The following is a 22,050-nucleotide window of genomic DNA, read 5'->3' as shown; positions in this document are numbered from 1 at the left end:
ATGTTGTCAGATTTTCCTTTTTTGTGAGTTCAGACAGGAACATGAGGACATGAGACACAACCCCACGTACTTGGATGATTAGTAAAGAGCATTGTATAGCTTCAAGGTACACAAGAAAATATTTAGATGTTTAAGGTGCAAAACTGGCATTGATTTTATTTGAGGGAATTATAATGTATTCTGAATTAGTAATTTTATTTAGGAATGTTGAAACGTTATTTTAGGTCAATGTAGGATAAGATCCAATGTGAATTTTATGGCAAAAGTAATTTTTTACATTTAACATTCTAAAGTAAACTATATTAAGTATCAGTTTGTAAAAACCCAATAGAGTTTGATTGAGACAGACTTTCAATCTGAAGTAGGGTAATAGAGCGCTAGACAGTTGGATCTGAAAAAGATTAGAAATTAGCACTTCTGATTCTCTTATTCAAGAAGGAGACAGTTTGATCTCAGGAAGTTGAAGTGCCTTGACTAATGCCGTGACTGTGGAACAAATGAGAACCAGTCTTTGCTCTGGTGTGGTATCTTATCCACTATGCTTTTGTATTAGGTTAGGTTTTTTAACAATGAAAAGAACTGTAGTTGAAAAAAAAAAGTTTTAAGAGAGAAATCCTATGAACATCTCTGTTAAGACATGAAGTATAATGTCTTATAATACTATAATTTGGGGGAGATTGAGTGGCCTTTATGATTTATGACAACTGGCATACTGTTCTTTTCACAGTGTTTTCTAAAGTGCTATGGAATTGGTGTGTTCATTTTCTGCATTGGATTACAAGTTGTTTTAAAAAGTTTCTAACTTTTTTTTCCCATGGCATTTTATTTTCTCAGTGAGAAATTGTTTATATTAGCTTCTTTTCCTGAACAGAATCTTTGACCTTGGTCTGGTATCAAATGAGGACTCTTTTTGATGTTATTGCCTCTAGTGTTGTAGCCATATTGATAAAGATCTGGAAATGAAAATAGCAATCTCTTAGCAAATCTGATTATAGGAGAAAGCTTAATTGTTATATTTCAAGAAAGTTTATTTAGAGTTAGCTATTCCATCTAAAGTAAATTAGTTGTGGGGATGCCATGTTGTAGGGATCTGATCACAATAAGAACTTGAAATATTGAAAATCTACAACCTAAGATGCATATATCACATCAGACTAAATGAATATGAAGCTCTCTATTAGGTTGAATTATGTGTTTTAGATTTTATGAAAGACAATGTTAAAGAAGATGTATCTAAGGAGGACTGCTGTAGTGAAGAAAATTATAGCAATTGAGGAATAGTTTTGCTGAAGAAAAGATAAGTGTGAGCTAGATAGTTGCTTCCAAGTATGTGTAGAGTGAACGGGTGCTTAGACAGGCTTCTCAGTCAGTTGTGTGGTGGAGAGCAGAACTAAAGACAGTAGTGGGCAATAGAATGAAGCCGATTTTGCCCTATAGGATAATTTTATAACAAGTAGAACGGTCAAATTAAAAAGAAAAGTCAATTGACTTTGCAGCTGGCAAAGTCAGAATCTTTTCCTGAGTTGGGGGCCTACATCAGATGGAAAAGTTGACTCCACAATCTTCAACACTTCTCCCAATACTAAATTTCTATGAGGCTACCATCAGTGTTGGCTCAAGATGATGATGAGTCATCCTCTGAGAAAATGAGAGAGTATGTTTCATGAAAGATAAACTACATTATAACTCTGAGGCTTAAAAATATGATAAAATCAAGCTAAATGTTTACCCCAATGAAATCTAATCATAAACTATATAATGCTCAGTGTAAAATAAAAGAACAAGTTGAATAAAAGGACAGATCTTGTAATGCCCTTTTGATGTGTACTTTCAGAAGGGAAGGTGGGATTTAGAATAACCACCCCTATCTCACCAATCTCAAATGCTGATTTTTACTTTTCTACTCTGTATTCTTTCTCCTTGCTCTTTTCCTCAAACTCACCCCAAAACCAGGTAAATAACATCCATTTAGAGAGACACTGTTTGCAGCAGTACATATGTTCTCTGAGTAATGAATCCGAAAATTAAGAAGATTTTTCTAATGCTGGACTCAGTACATTTATGAATGGAGGGAAAGCTGCATCTATGGCTTTGTAACCAAAACAGTAGAAAGGCTGTGGCTTTGTGGGAAGAAGGAAGCTTACAATTGTATGACATTGAAAATCCCTGATATTAATTGGAGTTTTTAAATACAAACATAGACACATGTTATGTCTATATGAGCCAAATGCTTTCCATATCCCTCTTTGATTTGTTGACAAGAAGACTGAAGATAAATGACTTTAAAACCTTTAACTACAAATCATAATTCTTTGGTTTAAAGAATGCCCCAAAAGTAAAGATGAATTTTTAAATTTCAAATTATAGACACATGGTAAAATGAATTAAAAAATGTGAGAACTGCATATATTAAAATGTCATGCAACAATTTGTATATATGATTTGGACAAATTTCTTAATTATTTACTTTTTTATGTTTAGATTTAATAAAATATTAATAGATTTCCAAAAGTTTAAATAATTGTTAATGGCAACAATCCATTTAAATTTCACAAAGCAATAGAATTTTAGGTTTGGAAATGTAGTTTAAATCATATCCTCTGTTCTTTACATTTTACAAGTGTACAATCTGACGCTTAGTTGGAGACAGTACTAGTATATGACCTACTCTAGGTCACAAATTGTTTCTTTAGTGTCTACCAAATATGTAGTTCCATTCCAGGAACAGCTGGAGGCAGAAGCAGAAATGTATTGAAAGTTTGTAAAACAACATGGATCAAGATTTCATGTGATAGATTTCCTAACAGCTGTACTGTTTGTTAAGGAAATTTTACATGGAGTCCCTGATACTTATTTTAAAGTAAGTCCCATTAAAAAATAATATAAATGTGAATAGTTTTCTCTGGAGAATAGGACCTATAAAAGAAATTCACATTAGCCTGCAATTCTCAACAGTAAATTGATGCATATTCCATTCATAAGGGAAATTTGATTTATTGACTTATATACCTTTATATTATGTTATTCATTAGTAGATCACAATGATTCCCAAGTTAATTCTAAAATAAAAATCATTAAGAACCTGCTAAGTCATTACCCTTACAATTAAAGCACTCCATTACCCCTAACTTATGTTCATTTGACCTAAGTCCTACCCCTTTTACACAAACAGACCAAAAATTAAAACTTAAAGAAGTAGGTTTACAGATCTTTATTACATTAAATTTATAGGTCACTCAATTTGTAATATTTTGTTTAAATGGCAAATCATGACTTGATTTGAATAAATAATGTCATTCATTATTAAAGTCTATCTTATTCTCTTCTACTTTTTTTATTTTACCAATTTGATAGGTTCTTGTTTTTATTGTCTATTGTCAGATTTTATAGCCATGTTCAATCTGGCACTTAGGAATAATCCATAAACATTTTCTGTCTCAAACATCCCCCTCTAAACATATATGTCTTACCTATTAGGCATGCTGCTTTTTACTTTTTTAATAGCAGAGAAAAATATATATTTTTATTTCTATCACTTGCTATTATTTTAAATATATTCATTTCTTTAGTAAGTGTTTACTGAACAACCAATGTTTTGCTGTAGGTGTATTTATGAGCTACAAATTCATTTATATGCTTGCTTATTTATTTATTATTTATTTGAGTTTTCAAAGAGTTCAACTGAGAAATATTGAACAATGAATAAAAGGACATGTTATAATGTGGTCTTTGGTTGGTTATTAGAAGTTATGTTTTTAGCACTCATTCTTGCTTACTTCAGACACACTGGCCTTGTTTCTTTTTTTCTTTTGTTTATTTGTTTCTTTTTTGTTAATCCTCATTTGAGGATATTTTTTTCCATTGAATTTTGGAGAAAGTAGAAGGAAGGGAGAGAGAGGGAGAGAGGGAAAGAGAGAAACATTGATGTGAGAGAGACACATCTATTGGTTGCCTGCAACCAAGGTATGTGCCCTCAACAAGAATTGAACCCGAGAACCTTCAGTCCTGGGGCTGATGCTCTAACCACTGAGTAAATCAGCTAGGGCTGGCCTTGTTTCTTTCTTTTTAAAAAAAATATATTTTTATTAATTTTTTAGAGAGGAAGGGAGAGGGAGAGAGAGAGAGAAACATCAATGATAAGAGAGAATCATTGACTGGCTGCCTCCTGCAGGTCCCCTACTGGGGATCAAGCCCTCAACCCCAGGCATGTGCCCTTGGCCAGAATCAAACCTGGGACCCTTTAGTCCACAGGCCGACGCTCTATCCACTGAGCCAAACTGGCTAGGACTGGCCTTGTTTCTTGATCTCTTTAAGCATCAGACTCCTCTGCTCAGAAAGTCTGTCTCTGAGGACTCTAGGAAAACATCCACCTATTTTCTGTTCCCTTCTGACTTCCTTTTCTTCAGAGTATGTATCACTGACATTACATTATCCTATATAATAAAAGTGTAATATGCTAAGTGTCCGACTGATCAGTTGACCATTCAGTCGACCATTCGACTGGTTGCTATGACTCACACTGACCACCAGGGGGCAGGCCCACCAACCAATAGGTTAGCTTGCTGCTGGGGTCCAGCCAATCGGGACTGGACAAGAGGGCCGGACACTCCCTGGAGCCCTCCGGCCATTCTTCCCTGTCTGACCGGCCAACCTCCTGTGGTCCCTCTACAGCCAGCCAGCCCACATCGACTCCGATTAGGACTGGATGAGATGGCCCTGATCATCCCTGATGCCAGCCAGGCCAAGGGAACCCACCCATGCACAAATTCATGCACCGGGCCTCTAGTATTATATAATTACTAGAAGCCCGGTGCACGAAATTCGTGCACGGCGGGGGGTTGTCCCTCAGCCCAGCCTGTACCCTCTCCAATCTGGGACTCCTGGAGGGAGTCCGACTGCCAGTTTAGGTCCGATCCTGGTGGGATCATCCTACTGGGATCGGGCCTAAACGGGCAGTCGGACATCCCTTTCACAATCCAGGACTGCTGGCTCCCAACTGCTTGCCTGCCTGCCTTCCTGATTGCCCCTAACCGCTTCTGCCTGCCAGCCTGATCACCCCCTAACCACTCCACTGCCAACCTGGTTGATGCTTAACTGCCCCCCTGCCAGCCTGTTTGCCCCCAACTTCCCTCCTCTGCCAGCCTGGTCACCCCTAACTGCCCTCTCCTGCAGGGTTGATCACCTCCAACTGCCCTCCCTTGCAGGCCTGGTCCCTCTCAACTGCCCTCCCTTGCAGGCCAGGTGCCTCCCAACTGCCCTCCCCTGCTGGCCATCTTGTGGTGGCCATCTTGTGTCCACATGGGGGCAGGATCTTTGACCACATGGGGGCAGCTATATTGTGTGTTGCAGTGATGATCAATCTGCATATTACTCTTTTATTAGATAGGATAGAGGCCTGGTACAGGGGTGGGGGCCAGCTGGTTTGCCCTGAAGGGTGTCCTGGATCAGGGTGGGGTTCCCTCGGGGTGTGGGGCAGCCTGAGCGAGGGGCCTGTGGTGGTTTGCAGGCCAGCCACGCACCCTGGCGACCCAAGAGGAGGCCCTGGTATTTTCCTTCTACAATTGAAACTTTGTAGCCTGGAGCGGAGCCAAGCCTGCTGTTTCCTCTGGGCGGCAGCCATTTCTGGGGCGGCAGCCATTTCTGTGGCAGTTAATTCACCTTCTACCATTGAAACTTTGTAGCCTTAAGCGGGTGAGCCCGGCCAGGGTGTGCGGAAAGCTTTGCTTCCCCTGTTGCCGCCGGCAACCCTGGCCTGCTCTCTCAAGCTCCATTCTGCCGCCATTTGTTTGAATTTGTTTACCTTCTATAATTGAAACTTTGTAGCTTGAGTGGAGGCTTAGGCCTGCAATGGCTATGGAAAGCTTGGCTTACTCTGTTACCTGGGAAACCTTGCTCTCTGTGGCTGTAGCCATCTTGGTTTGGGTTAATTTGCATACTCGCCCTGATTGGCTGGTGGGCGTGGCTTGGCTGGTGGGCATGGCTTATGTAGTGGAGTGGTGGTTAATTTGCATATTACCATTTTATTAGAGAGGATGTATTTCTCCTTCCTTTGTACAATGTTAAGTTTCACAAAGGAGAAAATTCCTGTGGTGTGTTTATTTCTATATCATCAATAGCTAGAATAGTGACTAGCATAGAAAACAAAAACATTTGATAAATTATTATTGAATAAAGAAAGAAAGAGGTTTTATAATCCATTCACTGAGTCAGAAGACACCTTACATTTTTGTTAAGGTGAGCAAAACAAGGAGTTAGTCAGATGATGGGGCAAGCCTAGAAAATAAGGTATAAAAGAGTGAGACAACAAAAGTACTTCTTAACTTTTGCGTAAAACAATTGTTCTTGACCAAAGGTCTTTTATCTCATTAAACCTAGATGGAAATGACAGTGTCTGAGACAAGAAAAGGTTATTTGTGTATTCGTGTTCTTCACCTACTAACCAATGTTGATTCAGGATAGTGTTTGAGTTAAGAATTTTTATATATATAAGGCTTAACTGAAAAGGAATTTAGACATAATGTCCAAAACCTTATTGGCATAGCTGTAATAAATTATTCATATGTAATGATTAATTATTAATAATTATTAATATGCATAGAATAATTAATCTATTCCATAAATATAATCTAGCCTAAACTGAGTCAGGAGTTGGTCTAAGAATTGAAGATTTGAAGATCTACAAAACACTTCCTTGCATTCCCTGAACTGCAATATGGAGACAAATGAAAACCATCAAGCAGACTGTTCATAAGATAATTATGAATATATAATGAGGGTTATAGAGAAAATGAATAAGGAATTGAGAGAGAAAATAATGTTCTATATATTAGTAGGGTGTGAACAAAACACTTCTCTGAGGAAATGACAAGAGAGTTAATTTGAGACTTGGAATCAAATGGCACTTTTTCAATGTCATGTGTTACTTAGTAATTCAGTCAGTGTTGCAATCCTAATTTGATTCAAATTAATTTATATATTTAAAAATAAATTTGTTGTTATTTTGTGTTACTGAAACTCACATCAGATAATAGCAAAGTATAATATCTGATGCCCTATAAGGCTATTATCAATTCAACTGCAGTCATTTTAAATAATTCTAGTTAACCTCTCTTATAAGTAAACTAGAGGCCCAATGCACAAAGATTCGTGCAAGAATGGGCCTTCCTTCCCCTGGCTGCTGCCTTTCCAACTTTTCTCCAGCCCAGAGCTGCCTTTCTGCCTTTGCTCTGGCCTGGAGCCGCCTTTCTGCCTTCCCACGCTGCCCAGAGGCCTGGAGTGGCTGGGGAGGTGCTGAACACCTGCATCGTTGCCATGGTGATGATGCAAGCGGCTTGCCCCGGCCGCTAGGCGCCTGTGTATGCAAATTAACCTGCCATCTTTGTTGGGTTAATTTGCATGCTCACTCCTGATTGGCTGGTGGGCGTTGTGAAGGTATGGTCAATTTGCATCTTTCTCTTTTATTAGTGTAGATAGGGAACTTAAGATATATTGTGAGGTTTGTAAAGCAGTTGCTAAGGGGTTTCAGACTCATGGCTAAGAATTTAATAACTAATATGATGAAATGGGACCCCTTTGGTAATATGAGACATTTATTCCATTTTTTAATTTAGGCTACTTTTTCTTTTAATTTTTTATATTTCAAATAATGTTACCATGCTCAGGATTTTAGAAATTCTCTTAATGGAGAGTTCAAGAAGCTAAACATTTGGTTCTATTAGCTTAAGACTAGAAACATATGACTTTCATTTGGATTTTCTATGGGCATCTTTTTAACAATAGGGCAACAAAGAAGTTGTAAAAGATTATGAAAGGAATATTTCTATTGTCATGTATTTCCCTTTCTTGCTCTTCTTTAACAATACCCCTCCCTGTACATGTCTAGCCTTCTCTTTCTTTATACCAGTTATATTAGAGACACTTTAATACGATGACTGTAAGCTAGTCAGGTTAGGTTAAAAAATTGTATTCTCTTCTTATAGCAGCTCTGCACTTTGTATGGTTTGTATTAGCACCATAAATTCTCAAGGATGATCTTCCATGACATCCATCATAACCATTAACACATCAGGTGTCAAGTATTCAAGAGAGAGAAATTAGAAAGTAACAAAAGGTTGGATAAAGTACAAAAGTTTTATTTCATCCTATCTGGAAAAATCATACCTCAAGAAATTCACAGCCATACACCAAGGCAGAGTTGTCTGTGTTTTTAGCATACCTTCTTATTTTCTCTCAGGGCAAATCAGTTATTTTAATTTTTTTCAAAGGAGAAGAGAAGTGCAGACTAGAGAATAAGTTTTGGAACATGACTAACAGTACCAAAATAAAGTCATACATATTTAAGATGACTTATATTACTAACGCTCATGTACATTGTATATAACACTAATACAAGACTGAATTTTTTCCTCAGGAGTCCTACACTCCCAGAGTGGGGTTATTGCTTCATTAAATTACTTGAAGTTTGCCCAATCCCATATAGAATGGCATCATAACCAAAAGTAGTATCTCAGTGCTGGGGAGACATGCAGGGTAACATTACTATAATTCATTCTTAGAAATAGGCAATGTACTGAGAGGCACCATGCATACATCGAGTGCAGAGGTAGAATTACTCCACATAGAATAAAGAGCCTTCTGAAGGGGAGTGGAATGCAATGCATACCAAACTTTACAGCAAGGAGGTTCAAGTAAAAACTTGGCTGATGTTTCCATTATCAACTTTGTTTCTCTGAACTTATAACTCAGCTCTAACCAATAAACTCAGTCCAAAAATAAAAAAAAATCTGTATCTATTTAGAAAAGGTAAACATTTAAATGTAGTCAGATAAATTGTATTGTAAGACAGATTCTCAAATAGATATGAATCCATATTTTAATTGTTGGCGTATGAGAGAGTAGGTCAAACTAAAAATGATGGCTTTGATTCTAAAACTGAACAGATTGAAGATTCCAACGCTGCCTTTGGTTGCTTTCTAGTGAGTTTACTAACAGACCAAGAAACAGAGTCAAGGAGGTAGCTAAGACAATAACTGACATGAGCCGGCATAGTTTCCCCAAACCTCTTTCCGGCGGTACGCTGAAGTTTGGTGGTCAGTGCAGTGTGAGCAGGCTGAAATGCCCTCCTGACCAAAGGGCTCCAGGGCCCAATCAGCAGGGAGAGGAAGGAGGCTGGCAGGGAGGCTTCCTCATCTAACACTCCAACACACTAGCCTCTAGCTAGAAGCGATGGGTGGCTGATTCAATTCAAATAGATTAAAATGAAATACAATCAAAGATTCAGTTCCTCAGTTTTACTAACTGCACTTCAGTTCTCAGTCTCTCCAACTGACTAGTGAACCGTTTGGACAGCACAGATAGGACATTCCCTTTGCCACAACAAGTTCTATTGGACATTACTGGCCTAGCACATAAGGCAGCTCTTGCTATGCCACAGTAGCTTGTTCCTTTCTTCTCTTTCTCATTGGGTCATTAGGTCTTCCAGAGGTCTGTCTTTTCCCTACTGTGGAAAGTTGTGAAGATACAATATCAATGAGTATATCAAAATATGCATATTGTTTAACATTTCTGTGGGTAGCACATGCCTTTCTTTTCTTTGTGAATTAGAGGGGGAAGTCATTTTATTATTGATCTGGGGTAATAAACGCACTGAACAGGGTGTATCGCTTTGCTCATACTGTTTTCTTACCCCAACGTATGTCCCCACCCTCTTTTTTCTACCTCAATTCCTTTTTTGCTCCCTGCAACCTTTTTAAGAAAGTCCACTGCCTAAAATAATCTCATAATTTAATAGTTTTGCATATTTAATGGCATTTCTTATGCTTGTAGGTTAACTGTAAGATTTAGTGTTCTTCTTGAATTTAAACATTATTTCCTCTATTTAGTTACAGGTTTGTGTGTTTTTTGTTTGTTTTTTTGTTTTGTCTGTTTGCGAGTGCCCATGGCTTTTATTTCAATTTATTTTCCCATAAGGTTAAGTATTTGTCTTATGATGTAGGACCCACAGTTAATATTTGTTGTTTAATTGATTTTCAGCATTTTTTAAAGTAAAAAAAAAAACGGTAAGAATTTGGATGCAAGGACTTCATTAAGTTCAGAATATCTATAGGAGGGATTGGATGATGGGGAATTTGGCACCACAGTTCAGGTTCAAGACATCAGCTTTCATAGGAAGAAATTTAATCTGGTCTGGATCTCAGATTTAAGTAGAATGCAGTTAATGAATCCACTTGCACTAAACTGAGAAGAGGCAGGGATATATGAACTGGATTTTAAATTATTAATTTTTACTGAGAAATAAATATGTTAGATGAATCATTATTTGACTGTTTCTTGTGGTGGTAGTGTCCCCTGGAAAGTATTCAGTGCATAGGGCTACCGTGTGAGCCTCCACCTTCTGACACAGTCAACTTTAGCTAAGCCAATATTCTATCTGCTCAAGGATAACCTACTAGGATTGTAAGTGACAACACAGCTTTAGTAATGTTTTTGTGTTTGTTTGTTTGTTTGTTTTGGGAGGAAATATATTAAAAATAAGGGAAAAAGAAGAGAGACATGAAATACATGTTTTAATTTAAAAGCACATTCAGCCTGGCCAGTGTTGCTCAGTGGTTGAGCATGGACCTATGAACCAGGAGGTCATGGTTAGATTCCGGGTTAGGCATATACCCAGGTTGTGAGCTCCATCCTCAGTAGGGGGCATGCAGGAAGCAGCCAATCAATGATTCTCTCTCATCATTGATGTTTCTATCTCTCTGTCCCTCTCCTTTCCTCTATAAAAGTCAATAAAAATATTTTTTAAACATAAAAATAAAAGCCCATCCAGAGTATAATAAAATAAAACTTTGGAGATCTAAGGCAAACATTGACCATTAATCAGGTTTCTTTAAATTCTTGTTGCTGTGTAGCAATACTTTTTTTTTTTTTTAATAATACAGAAATGGCATGTATTTTATGTCCCGTGGTTTAGCTCACATAAAACAAGCATATTTTCTTTAAGCATTTTGGGGTATCTGGTTGTTGAGCCCCATTTGTCATCTAATTTTAACTGATATCACCCCAAATATAATTATATTGTTTTAAATGATACATTATTATTTTCTATTGTCACCAGTACTCCTTCTACTATTCATAAGTTTCATAATTTTAAATAAAAAAATTTCATATTTTCCACATAATCTAAGAGATTGCACATAGAAATTATGCATTTTTGAATCTGCATAGCAGCCCTTTGTGTCCGGCCAGTATGATGTTGAGTTTCTGTAATTATCCATTTATTAACAAGAGAAAAGCATCACTTTACATCACTGTAGCTGACTAATTGTCCCATGTGGACACTCTGCCTGGAGAGTCTAGTTTGCTGTATTTAATTTAATAAGTATTTTTAAAAAGATAATATTACCTTATAATTCAATAGAGATTTTTGCTTACAACACTAAAACTGGGTTAAAGAGAGCACTGGGTCTAGAATCAATTTATTTCGATGTAAATACTATCTCTCCAATAATGATACTGTTATATATAATGTCTAAGGAAATGGTCTTTCTGGCTCTGGCTGCCAAGTGTAAGAAAAAATATTCCACTCTGCATCACATTTTAATAAATTCTGTTAAATAACATTAGGAACATTATTTTTATGTTCTATGGAATGGTATCAGAAAATAAAACTCTAGTTTTCATCAAATTTAAATAACTGAATCATGAGAAGTATTTGACTCTATCACTATATTTCCCCTTGGCAATTATATTTGTCATTAGATAATGTATTTACTTTTCTCTTTTTTGCACTTTTAGCACTCATGTTTCTGCAGTACAGAGGGGAATTTCTAGTCAGCTTTTTAGTGGATTTTCAAAATTATTTGAAAAACAATGACCTTGCTTTCACAATATTAAGGGACAGGAATATGCTGACCTGTTATTGAGCCATCAGAGAGTTTTTAGGGTTTTTGGTTTTCTCATTCCAAATTGTGTTATCTAGTCTTTATTCTTTGCTCTGTGGTTAAGAATTATAGGCTGATCTAACATATTGAGAATTTACCAATCCTTCTACTTCTGTGAAACCTTTTTGCTTTCTTTTAAATATCATAAAATAGTGTGAACATAATAAGACATTTCAAAAAAAATTCCAACTGTTGCATAATGAAATTATTTTTCCATCTATACTTCATACTTGGCAAGTATGTAAGACAGATTTTTTTTTTAAAGGAAAAAATAATCTGAATGTAGATGTTGTTTCCACGACTTTCTAGCTGTGTAAATACAGTTAAATCATGCAATCTTCCTGAGAATATATAAATTTGGAAAAATGATTTACATTTAACTTCACAGATAATTGCTAAAATATTTGGCAAAATCGATAAGTATATACATATTCAGGTAAAATATTTTGTTATGAATTTCTCTTTTGAATTGGGTCGATACCATTTTTTCTTCTATTACAGACTTTTTCAATCTTTCTGTATATTTTTCATGTACAAGACTTTTGCAATGGCGTATGAGTAAAGCATGTTTCCTGACAGTGCAAAGGAAGCATGGTGTTTGATGTTTAAGGGGTGTGTTCTGAGGATCAATCTAGATTTAGGGCAGTGCTGTGACAGATGAACAAATGTCCTTTTTATCAATGACTTCATTAACAGAACTGTCCTGCAGGTTTGTACAAAAACATTTGATTCCCTCTTTCATCGGCAAAACAAAATATCAATAGTTCAGTCGTCTGTCATAGAATTCAATATTGGATTGACATTGAATCATTATTTGCCAAAGGCTTAACCGAGTCACTTGATATTTTGCTCTGCTGCACATGTTAACTACACATTTCTTTAGACCCAACACTGACTAAAAACAGTGAGCAATTGGAAAGGAACATTTTATTTCAGTTCTGTGAAACATATACTCATCACCACCCTCTAGTATATAAGCAAGTCAGCTTAGAACCTGGGTCACTCCCGGAAAGAAGGAAGTAGGAAGGAGAGGCAGGCTGTGATTTACAATTATCTGATTAATTTTCAAAATGCCCCTTGAGGTTAGGTATTGGTATGCCCATTCCATAAGTAAGGGAATTAAGACTGAGGTATTAAGTATATGGACTGTGATAGGCACAATGGCCCCCCAAAGATGTCCATGCCCTCATCTTTGGAACCTGTCAGTATGCTGTTACATGGCAAAAGGAACTTTGTGGCTGTAATTAAGGTCATGGAGCTTAAAACGTGGAGATTATTCTAAATTATCAAGGCAGAAACTAATCACGTGGGTCCTTGAAAGCAAAACAAAACACAAACAAGCAAGCAAACAAACAAAAACATTCTCTGGCTGGAGGCAGAAGAGATGAAACAGAAAGAGAAGTCGGATTTGAAGCATCTGTCACTCATATGTGCTTGTTAATGACATTCAACATGTTCTCTACAATAGTATAATTAATTCCCACGCGTTTATTATTTTTTTCCCCAAAATGAAATGATGTAATGGAAAAGAGAACACCTTATTTAAAACTTTGCTATCTGTAATGTTAGATAAACTTTCATATTTAAAAGATGCAAACATTTGTTTAAATAATGTCTTACCCTCACTTTTGCAGAAAGCCAGGAGAATAAATATCCATGTGAATATTGTCCTAACCCTGCTTTTGCAGTGGCTTATTTAAAACTATTTTCAGTTCACAGTAATTTTATGTATATATGAGGACAGAGATATCAAGATCATGAGACCACGAGCATGAGGCTTCTGGACCAGAGAAACAGTCTACTACTCACAGGGTAGCATCTGTGTCACCTCCCTGAGTGCCACATCCCCCACGGGGTGACATGGAAGAGAATCATAGTTCATCGGCATGTGCAGTGGATTCATGTTACAAGAGGGCGACCCCGAAATTATGAGACCAAGAGCTTATATAGGTCCAGCAGGCAAATAATGTAAACAAATCCTCTCGGGAGGTGAAGGGGAAGCCTTTGTCCTTATGTATTCTGCCGGAATGGAGGCGAATGTCTCTGGGTAGACATCTTTAAAACGCTAGCTTCCAAGGCTTTTGCTATTCAAATATTCCCTTGATTAGAAGTCTTGGACCATGACTATGCGAATCATGAAATATTCATAGAAAAATTCTCTTTCAACACACAGTCATCCTGAAAATTAGTAAACATGCCCAATTATTGCTTGCAAAGCTAATCAGATCACCATATCTATTATCCAGTCCCCCCAAAATGTTTTTCTCCTTCAAATCCTCTTCCAAATCTGCACATCTAAGTTTAATATTTGCTTTATATTTTGCATACTGATTTGAGACACTACAACCCCACCATAATGATGTGATAACTGATGTAAAAAAAAATAACCTCAGGAAATATGGGTTTGCATTCCTGCTAGGTTCAGGGAAAGATTCCAAACTCAGTTGCTGGGAGTTCTGAGAGCCTTCTTGCACTGCTTAGGTCCAGCCACAGTTTGGTCCATCCTGTAAGTGATATCTACTTCAAATTAAATATTGCCATGGGTGCTCAGGGCCCTGTGACTGGGCGGAAATTCTAGCAAAGGATTCCAAGAATCTGCCAGGTGGTGCACTGTCTGACTCTATAGGGGGAGGAGCAAACAAGGTTCATAATTTGAAAGAAGCTAAGAACTTCAACCTACTTGTATCAACCAGGGTACCCAGAAAGACAGAATTTGTGTGTGTGTGTGTGTGTGTGTGTGTGTGTGTGCATGTATGCATATAAACCTATCTATATAAAAGCCTAAGCAACCAAATGACCAAACAACTGAATGACTGGTTGACTGGTTGCTATGATGCATGCTGAACACAAGGGGGCAGATGCTCAATGCAGGAGCTGCCCCCTGGTGGTCAGTGCACTTCCACAGCTGGAATGCCGCTCAGCTGACCCACCAGTGCCAGATGGAAGGCTCATGGCTGGCAAGCGCATCTGTGGGGCGTGAGCCTCTCCCACTTCTGCAGCAGCACTACCGAGCAGTGGCAGATGCAGCAGGGCCGGGATGAGTGGGAGCAGTGTGGCGCCTGGCTCGGGGCTCCTCCCTGGCTGCCTGCCACTTTGTGCACTATTACATCCCTCAGGAAATGTAAGACTGCTGGGGATAGGGCCTAAACTGGCAGTCTAACATCCCCTGAGGGGTCCCAGATTGTGAGAGGGTGCAGGCCAGGCTGAGGGACCCCACCGGTGCACAAATTTGTGCACCAGGCCTCTAGTACCTATATAAGGGGTATACACACACACTGTGTGTGTGTGTGTGTGTGTGTGTGTATATGTATATATATATATATATATATATATATTTATGTAATGTATGCACATACACATATTACAGTAAGTGTATGAGGTTTAACTCCATTAAAAATGTGATACTCATTATCCTATCTAATAATAGACAAATATGCAAATTGACCATACCTCCGACACACCCTCAAGCCATGCCCACAAGCCACGCCCACCTTCCAATCAGAGAGAGTATGCAAATTAACCCAAACCAAGATGGCTACAGCCACAGAGAGCAAGGTTTCCTAGGTAACAGAGGAAGCCAAGCTTTCCGCCTGCCCTGGCCAGGCCTAAGCCTCCACTCAAGCTACAAAGTTTCAATTATAGAAGGTAAACAAATTCAAACAAATGGCGGCAGAATGGAGCTTGAGAGAGCAGGCCAGGGTTGCCGCCAGCAACAGGGGAAGCAAAGCTTTCCACACACCCTGGCCGGGCTCACCAGCTTAAGGCAACAAAGTTTCAATTATAACTCCAACACAAATGGCTGTGGGCCTTGGAGGGAGCCACAGGCTTGGCTCCGCTCCAGGCTACAAAGTTTCAATTGTAGGAGGAAAATAAATTCCAGATACCAGGGCCTCTGCTTGGGTTGCCAGGGGGCGTGGCTGGCCTGCAAACCACCACAGGCCCCTCGCTCAGGCCGCCCCACACCCCAAGGGAACCCCCACCTGATCCGGGACGCCCTTCAGGGCAAACCAGCTGGCCCCCACCCCTGTACCAGGCCTCTATCCTATCTAATAAAAGAGTAATGTGCAGATTGACCATCACTGCAACACACAATATCGCTGCCCCCAGGTGGTCAAAGATCCTGTCCCCATGTGGACACAAGATGGCCACCACAAGATGGCCAGCAGGAGAGGGCAGTTAGGAGGCACCCGGCCTGCAAGGGAGGGCAGTTGAGAGGGACCAGGCCTGCAAGGGAAGGCAGTTGAGAGGGACCAGGCTTGCAAGGGAGGGCAGTTGGAGGTGATCAACCCTGCAGGAGAGGGCAGTTAGGGGTGACCAGGCTGGCAGAGGAGGGAAGTTGGGTGCAAACAGGCTGGCAGCAGAGTGGTTAGGGGGTGATCAGGCTGGCAGGCAGAAGCGGTTAGGGGCAATCAGGAAGGCAGGCAGGCAAGCAGTTGGGAGCCAGCAGTCCTGGATTGTGAGAGGGATGTTCGACTGCCCGTTTAGGCCCGATCCCGGATTGGGCCTAAACGGGCAGTCGGACATCCCTTGAGGGGTCCCATATTGGCGAGGGTACAGGCTGGGCTGAGGGACAACCCCCCTCCGTGCACGAATTTCGTGCACCAGGCCTCTAGTTATTTATAAACCATATGTTCATAAATACCATTCAACAAACATGGTGAGAAATGACAAATGTACACATATCCAATATTTTTTGAGTATTAAGATGAGTAAAATTTGGAGACTAATCCTAATAATAACTCTATACTCTTTATTTTAAATAGGACTTTTCTTTCATTAATAAATAACATAGTATTTAAAATGGGAAGGTCAGAATTTTTGAGTTAGTAAAAAACATTAAACCTCAAAACCTATCAGAGATGATGTAATATTTTTAGCATAAATTATTTCCTATGGTTTATATATTTGAAATACAATAGAAGGACATTTTATTAGCACATGTCCTACTTTTACTTAATATTCTGAATCATAATATTTGTTCCACGAAAGGATTGATAAAGCTTAAATTAATGCTCTATTATATATCCTTGTAGCCTTTCTTTTTCTTTGTACTGCTAATTTTAATAATTCAAATATAATCTCCCCATTTATCACAGTCTCTTACTCTGTATTAACTGTTAGAAGTAGTCATCTTGCCAAAGATTTAGTAAATTTTTCATTTTATAATTTTATCTGAAGCTTAATTATTGACCATAAAATTAAACATATATCATCTCCCTCCCAGAAATAGTCAATGGCATAGTTAGAATGTATATAATTAAATTGTGATGCATTACCACTGTATGAATGTTACAGTTTATAATCCTGTAAAAGCTGATAATGTAAAAAGACCAATGCTATTTTTCTGTATTTTATTAAATAAGCATACAAAGTTTAACATAAATTAAAAGAAAATAAAGAATAGGTTTCTACCTTCTGGAAAAAGTACAACTAAGGACAATACAGATGAATGAGATTTTTGTTGTTGTTGTTAAGCCTCACCTAAGGATATTTCTCCCTTTGGCTTAGGGAGAGTGGAAAGGAGGAGAGGGGAAGGGGTGGAGGGAGGGAGGGAGGAAGGGAAGGATGGTGAGAGAGAGAGAGAGAGAGAGAGAGAGAGAAAGAGAGAGAGAGAGAGAGAGATCAATGTGAGGAAGACACATCAATTAGTTGCTTCCAGCACTCACCCCAACTGGGCCTGGGATCGAACTTGCAACCCAGGTAGGTGCCCTTGACAGGGAATCAAACCCTTGACTCTGGTGTGCAGATTGACACTCTAACTATTGAGCAACACTGGCCAGGGTTGAATGAGATTTTAACTATCAATTACCTTTTGGTATAGTTCTTCAGTGTAAAAATCTTTACAACACCGCCTTTTCCTACCCCCAAATGAGATTATATTTAAAAAAGCTGATACAATATGTTTTTTCAAAACATGATGCTGGATTCCTGTCATAATGCAGGAGATTTCCTAGTGGTATTTAACTCTGTAAAATGACTGACACCCCCCCACACACCCCGCCAACAGACTGTGAAGATGATATCTCCTCACTGGGTGCCCTTTCACCCTACCTTGAGCTCTGGGAGTCCTGTCAAGCAGCAAATGGCAGGAATGTACACTGGCATTCATGTGTCATGTATGTGACAGCAAATATCTCACCACCTGTTTTCTTGATGGCTTCTTCCTTGTAAAATACAGCATTTGGGAATACAGTAGAAAGACTATCTTTTCTATAATTTAAATGTATTTTCTACAATTATAATTGCTTGGACAAGTCTCTACCCAGGACCTAATTCTCTAATTTTCACTCTTCTAATAGCTAAAGTTGATAAAAGGGGGATGGATGGTCACAGCAGATAGGAGAGAAAGAAGAATCTTACTCTGAAAATATAGTTGGATCACCTCATGCTTTGTTCTGAATAACTTCCATTTCCAAATTCAGGTTACTTGGAATATGTGCCCAGTTTTTGGAATGCAGATGCAGTAACAAATCATTATTGTCTCGGGTGATGCTTCCCAGTTTGTTCTGAGTCAAAGATTCCTGTGTAAGTGATTTACACAGGATGTACTTCTAGGAGAAACCAAAAATGATATAGGACACAGGAAAGGCAAGTTTAAATGACTACTGTACCAGTTAACATTTTCTGTAAAACAAACCACACCAAAATCTATTTTAAAACAAAAATCTTGTATTGGCTCATGATGTGAGGGTTGGGAATTTGGGTTGGGCTTAGCTGGGTGGCTGTTTTCTTGGAATGGCCTTCTTCATGTGTCTGACAGTTGGTCCTGGCTCTTGGTCGGGAGCTGTGGCCAGCAGACTAGTGTAGCTTTATTCCCATGGCAGTGTTGGTCAGGTCCTCAGGCAGAATAGGAAAGCACGAATCACAAAGCACAAACACCTTTCATGCTTTTGTCTGCGTCATATCTGTTAATGTGCTATTGCTCAAAGCAAGTTACATAGGCAAGCCAGAATCCAAGCATGTAGGCATTATCCAAGGGCATGGACACAGGGAGAACAACTCACGGCAGGTCCCATAATGGTTGGTTCAGTGTATGTGCCACATTTTGAAGGGTACAACCCCATTCACACACAGGATTGTCTTGCAGGTGGCACCTTTGCTACACCCGTAGCAGCCTGTTTCAGCACTCTAAGAGGATACATTTTCTGGCAATGCTGTATGTGGCAATACCAATAAATCTGTGGTCATGTGCCCATTTCCTCTCCTCTTTTGCCTTAAATCAGTCCCTCTTATCCAAATGCAAGATCTCTTTTTGGAAAGTTTTTCCATCAGCCACTTTTAACTGGTTGAAGATTAGAGTAATTAAATTGATCTTACTTTTGACTTTAAATACTGCCACCAGGTTTCTGCATTTCTGACATTCCAACATATGTTTTTGGACACTAAGGACCCCAGTTGTATAAAAATATCTCTTACTGTCAGCACCAGAATGGAAAAAAAAAAATAAACAGCTACCATTGGGATCTGCTATCCCACATTCCTTATCACCATCAAAGGTAGTGTCTCCAGGATCGGGATCCTCAGAGGAGGGAGTGGTTGTGATTTGAGGTCTTACATAACACATGCACTCTGTCGAGCTCATTTCTCTGTGCCTTGGGAGTCTCTTCGCAACATTCTGCCAAGGAAAATCTGACATCTCCACTTTGTTTAATATAAGCCATCTTTTTTCCCGAGCCAGTCCAGGTGCATATTTGGACACAATCCAGGTGCCTTTTCCTGGATGTTAAATCCAGAGTCATGGGAAAGTGTTCCCATATCAAAAGCCCTCCATTATTCAACTTCACAGCCTGCTCCGCCTGGAATAGGTCCCTCAAGATCTATCTCAGGCATAGTTCCACATTTCTCCTGGTATATGATAACTTTATCCTGCAGCTCCTTTGCTGATTGGTCCATTTTGGCTCTTAGCAGGAGCAACGTGTCTTCATTGGATCCGTGCTAAGAATGGTTGAGGAAGGCCCTGAATTTTCTAGCAAGAGGAAACCGGGCTGTTTCTATGGGCCCGGAATACCGAGAGGAACTTAGGACTCAATTTTCGTAAGCGCATTCTTCCAAACGTTCCTATTCCAAGTGTCAAAAGATTGGGGCTGCAACGATTCAGTTCTTTCTGATATTCTTCTATCATATAGTTAGTCCTTGGCATGGTCTTCAGAATAATCTGCCCATGGGCTATACGAGATGAAGACCTCTTTCTATGACATTTATTCTGACATTTATTCCATGTTTTAAATTGCCAATGGAATGATCGGAGATTGTCATTTTCTTTCTTCAGTTTCAATAGAAATTAACATGTACATTTCTCAGTTTTGTATATTTACTACTACCCCCTCTCTATACCCTCATAGGCTAACATGTATTTCTTCCTCCATCCCATACAACTTCACCACAAGTGAAAATCTTACCAACATAGTTCCTGTTGCCATCTAGCCTCTGAGTGATCCTATTTAAGAAACTTATCTTCAAGATCTGCTTTCTAGGACCATGACTGGTATTTATACAAGTCAAATATCCCAGAAGCTGACTCAAGACAAATAATCATGTACAAATGATCTGTTAAGAAATGCTCCCAAACTCTAGAGCAGGCGTCTTCAAACTACGGCCCACGGGCCACATGCGGGTGTTTTGTTTTTTTACTTCAAAATAAGATATGTGCAGTGTGCATAGGAATTTGTTCATAGTGTTTTTTTAAACTATAGTCCGGCCCTCAAACGGTTTGAGGGACAGTGAACTGGCCCCCTGTTTAAAAAGTTTGAGGACCCCTGCTCTAGAATGTAAGCATAACTCACAATTCTCCTGCACTGAGTCAGGATGCTGGACTTTTCTACTCCGAAATTTATTGCCAGGCCATGGGGACAAAACCACCAGACAGTTGTGGTTCTATAGTGTGTGGATAATGTTACCCTAGTGCCTCAAAGTAGTCCTCAAAAAGAGCTTGCGGCTGGTGAATGTTGAAATAAAAAGAGAACCAAAGACTATGAAAATAGGATAGTGGTGGTGAGGTGGGGGGGAGGGGGGGGGGCGGGTTGGTGGGCTAGGAGTGCACAATATGATAAAAATGGAATCTCATTCCCTAATAGTGTCTTATAGAGTGAAAGGTCATCACCTCTATTCTAAGTGAGAATATTGTCATCATATATTGATGTTTTTTCCCCACATAATTTCTCTCAGGAGAAGAAAATCTTACTATCTGAGAAAATGTGTGATCACATATTTCAGCATTATTTAAAATGTTACAATGATAAGCAAAAGAATGTCCTGTGATGGATTGCCTATGACATTTTGCAAATATCCTATTCTTTCCCTGTGTATTGCTCTCTCTCTCACCAAAATCTGTACTGCTTTTCTATTGATGTGTAATAAATTACCGCCGACTCAGTAGTTTAATTAGCAATGGCTATTTGTTAGATCACTGTTCTTGTAGCTTGGAAGTCTCCACATGAATCCACTGGGATCTGTGAGGAGAGTCTCCCTCTTAGGTCTCATGTGTCCTTGGCTAGGCTGCTTTCTTCCCTGGAAGCTCTAGGGAAGAATCTGCTGAGGAGGCTAAAAGGGCTGATTCCAATGTAGCCCTGATATTTGGGGCTGGTGATCTGAGTCCAGGCCAGTAAGTTTGGTGTACATTCCTGATGACCTCTGATTAAGTCACTACCTCTTTCCCAGACACTGGTCTTGCAGAACCAGTTACAGAGGCCATTGGAATGTGGACAGTGCTCTGGCCAGAGGGAGGGCTGTTGACTCTGATGCCAGGCCAGACCACCAGATATGGCCTGGAGACCCTCAACACCTGGGGGCCTTCTTGCAAGGCCCGAGAAAAGGACCGGAAGCATAATCCATGCTTGTGGGACAAAGAGCACAGGGAGGGAGAGATAAGGGAGGGCCCCATGCGTGTTCCTTCACTCAGATTTGGAAGGCTGTTCCCTGAGTCCGCTAGCGTTATTAAACAGTGTCCCTCCAACTTCCTCAGAAGCGTCCTTGGTCTTCTTGGTCTTCTGCATCACTGCTAACCACTTACTTAGGTTGTTAGCATGAAACAATTTCCATTATTTTCTGTTTAGTTCCTTGAGGCTTTAAGGTTGAAGTTCTCATTTCCTTGCCGTTGTCAGTTTGGAGTCCACTC

The sequence above is a fragment of the Cnephaeus nilssonii genome, assembly GCF_951640355.1.
Source record: "Cnephaeus nilssonii genome assembly, chromosome: 5".
Classification (NCBI taxonomy): domain Eukaryota; kingdom Metazoa; phylum Chordata; class Mammalia; order Chiroptera; family Vespertilionidae; genus Cnephaeus; species Cnephaeus nilssonii.
This window is presented reverse-complemented; position numbering follows the sequence as displayed.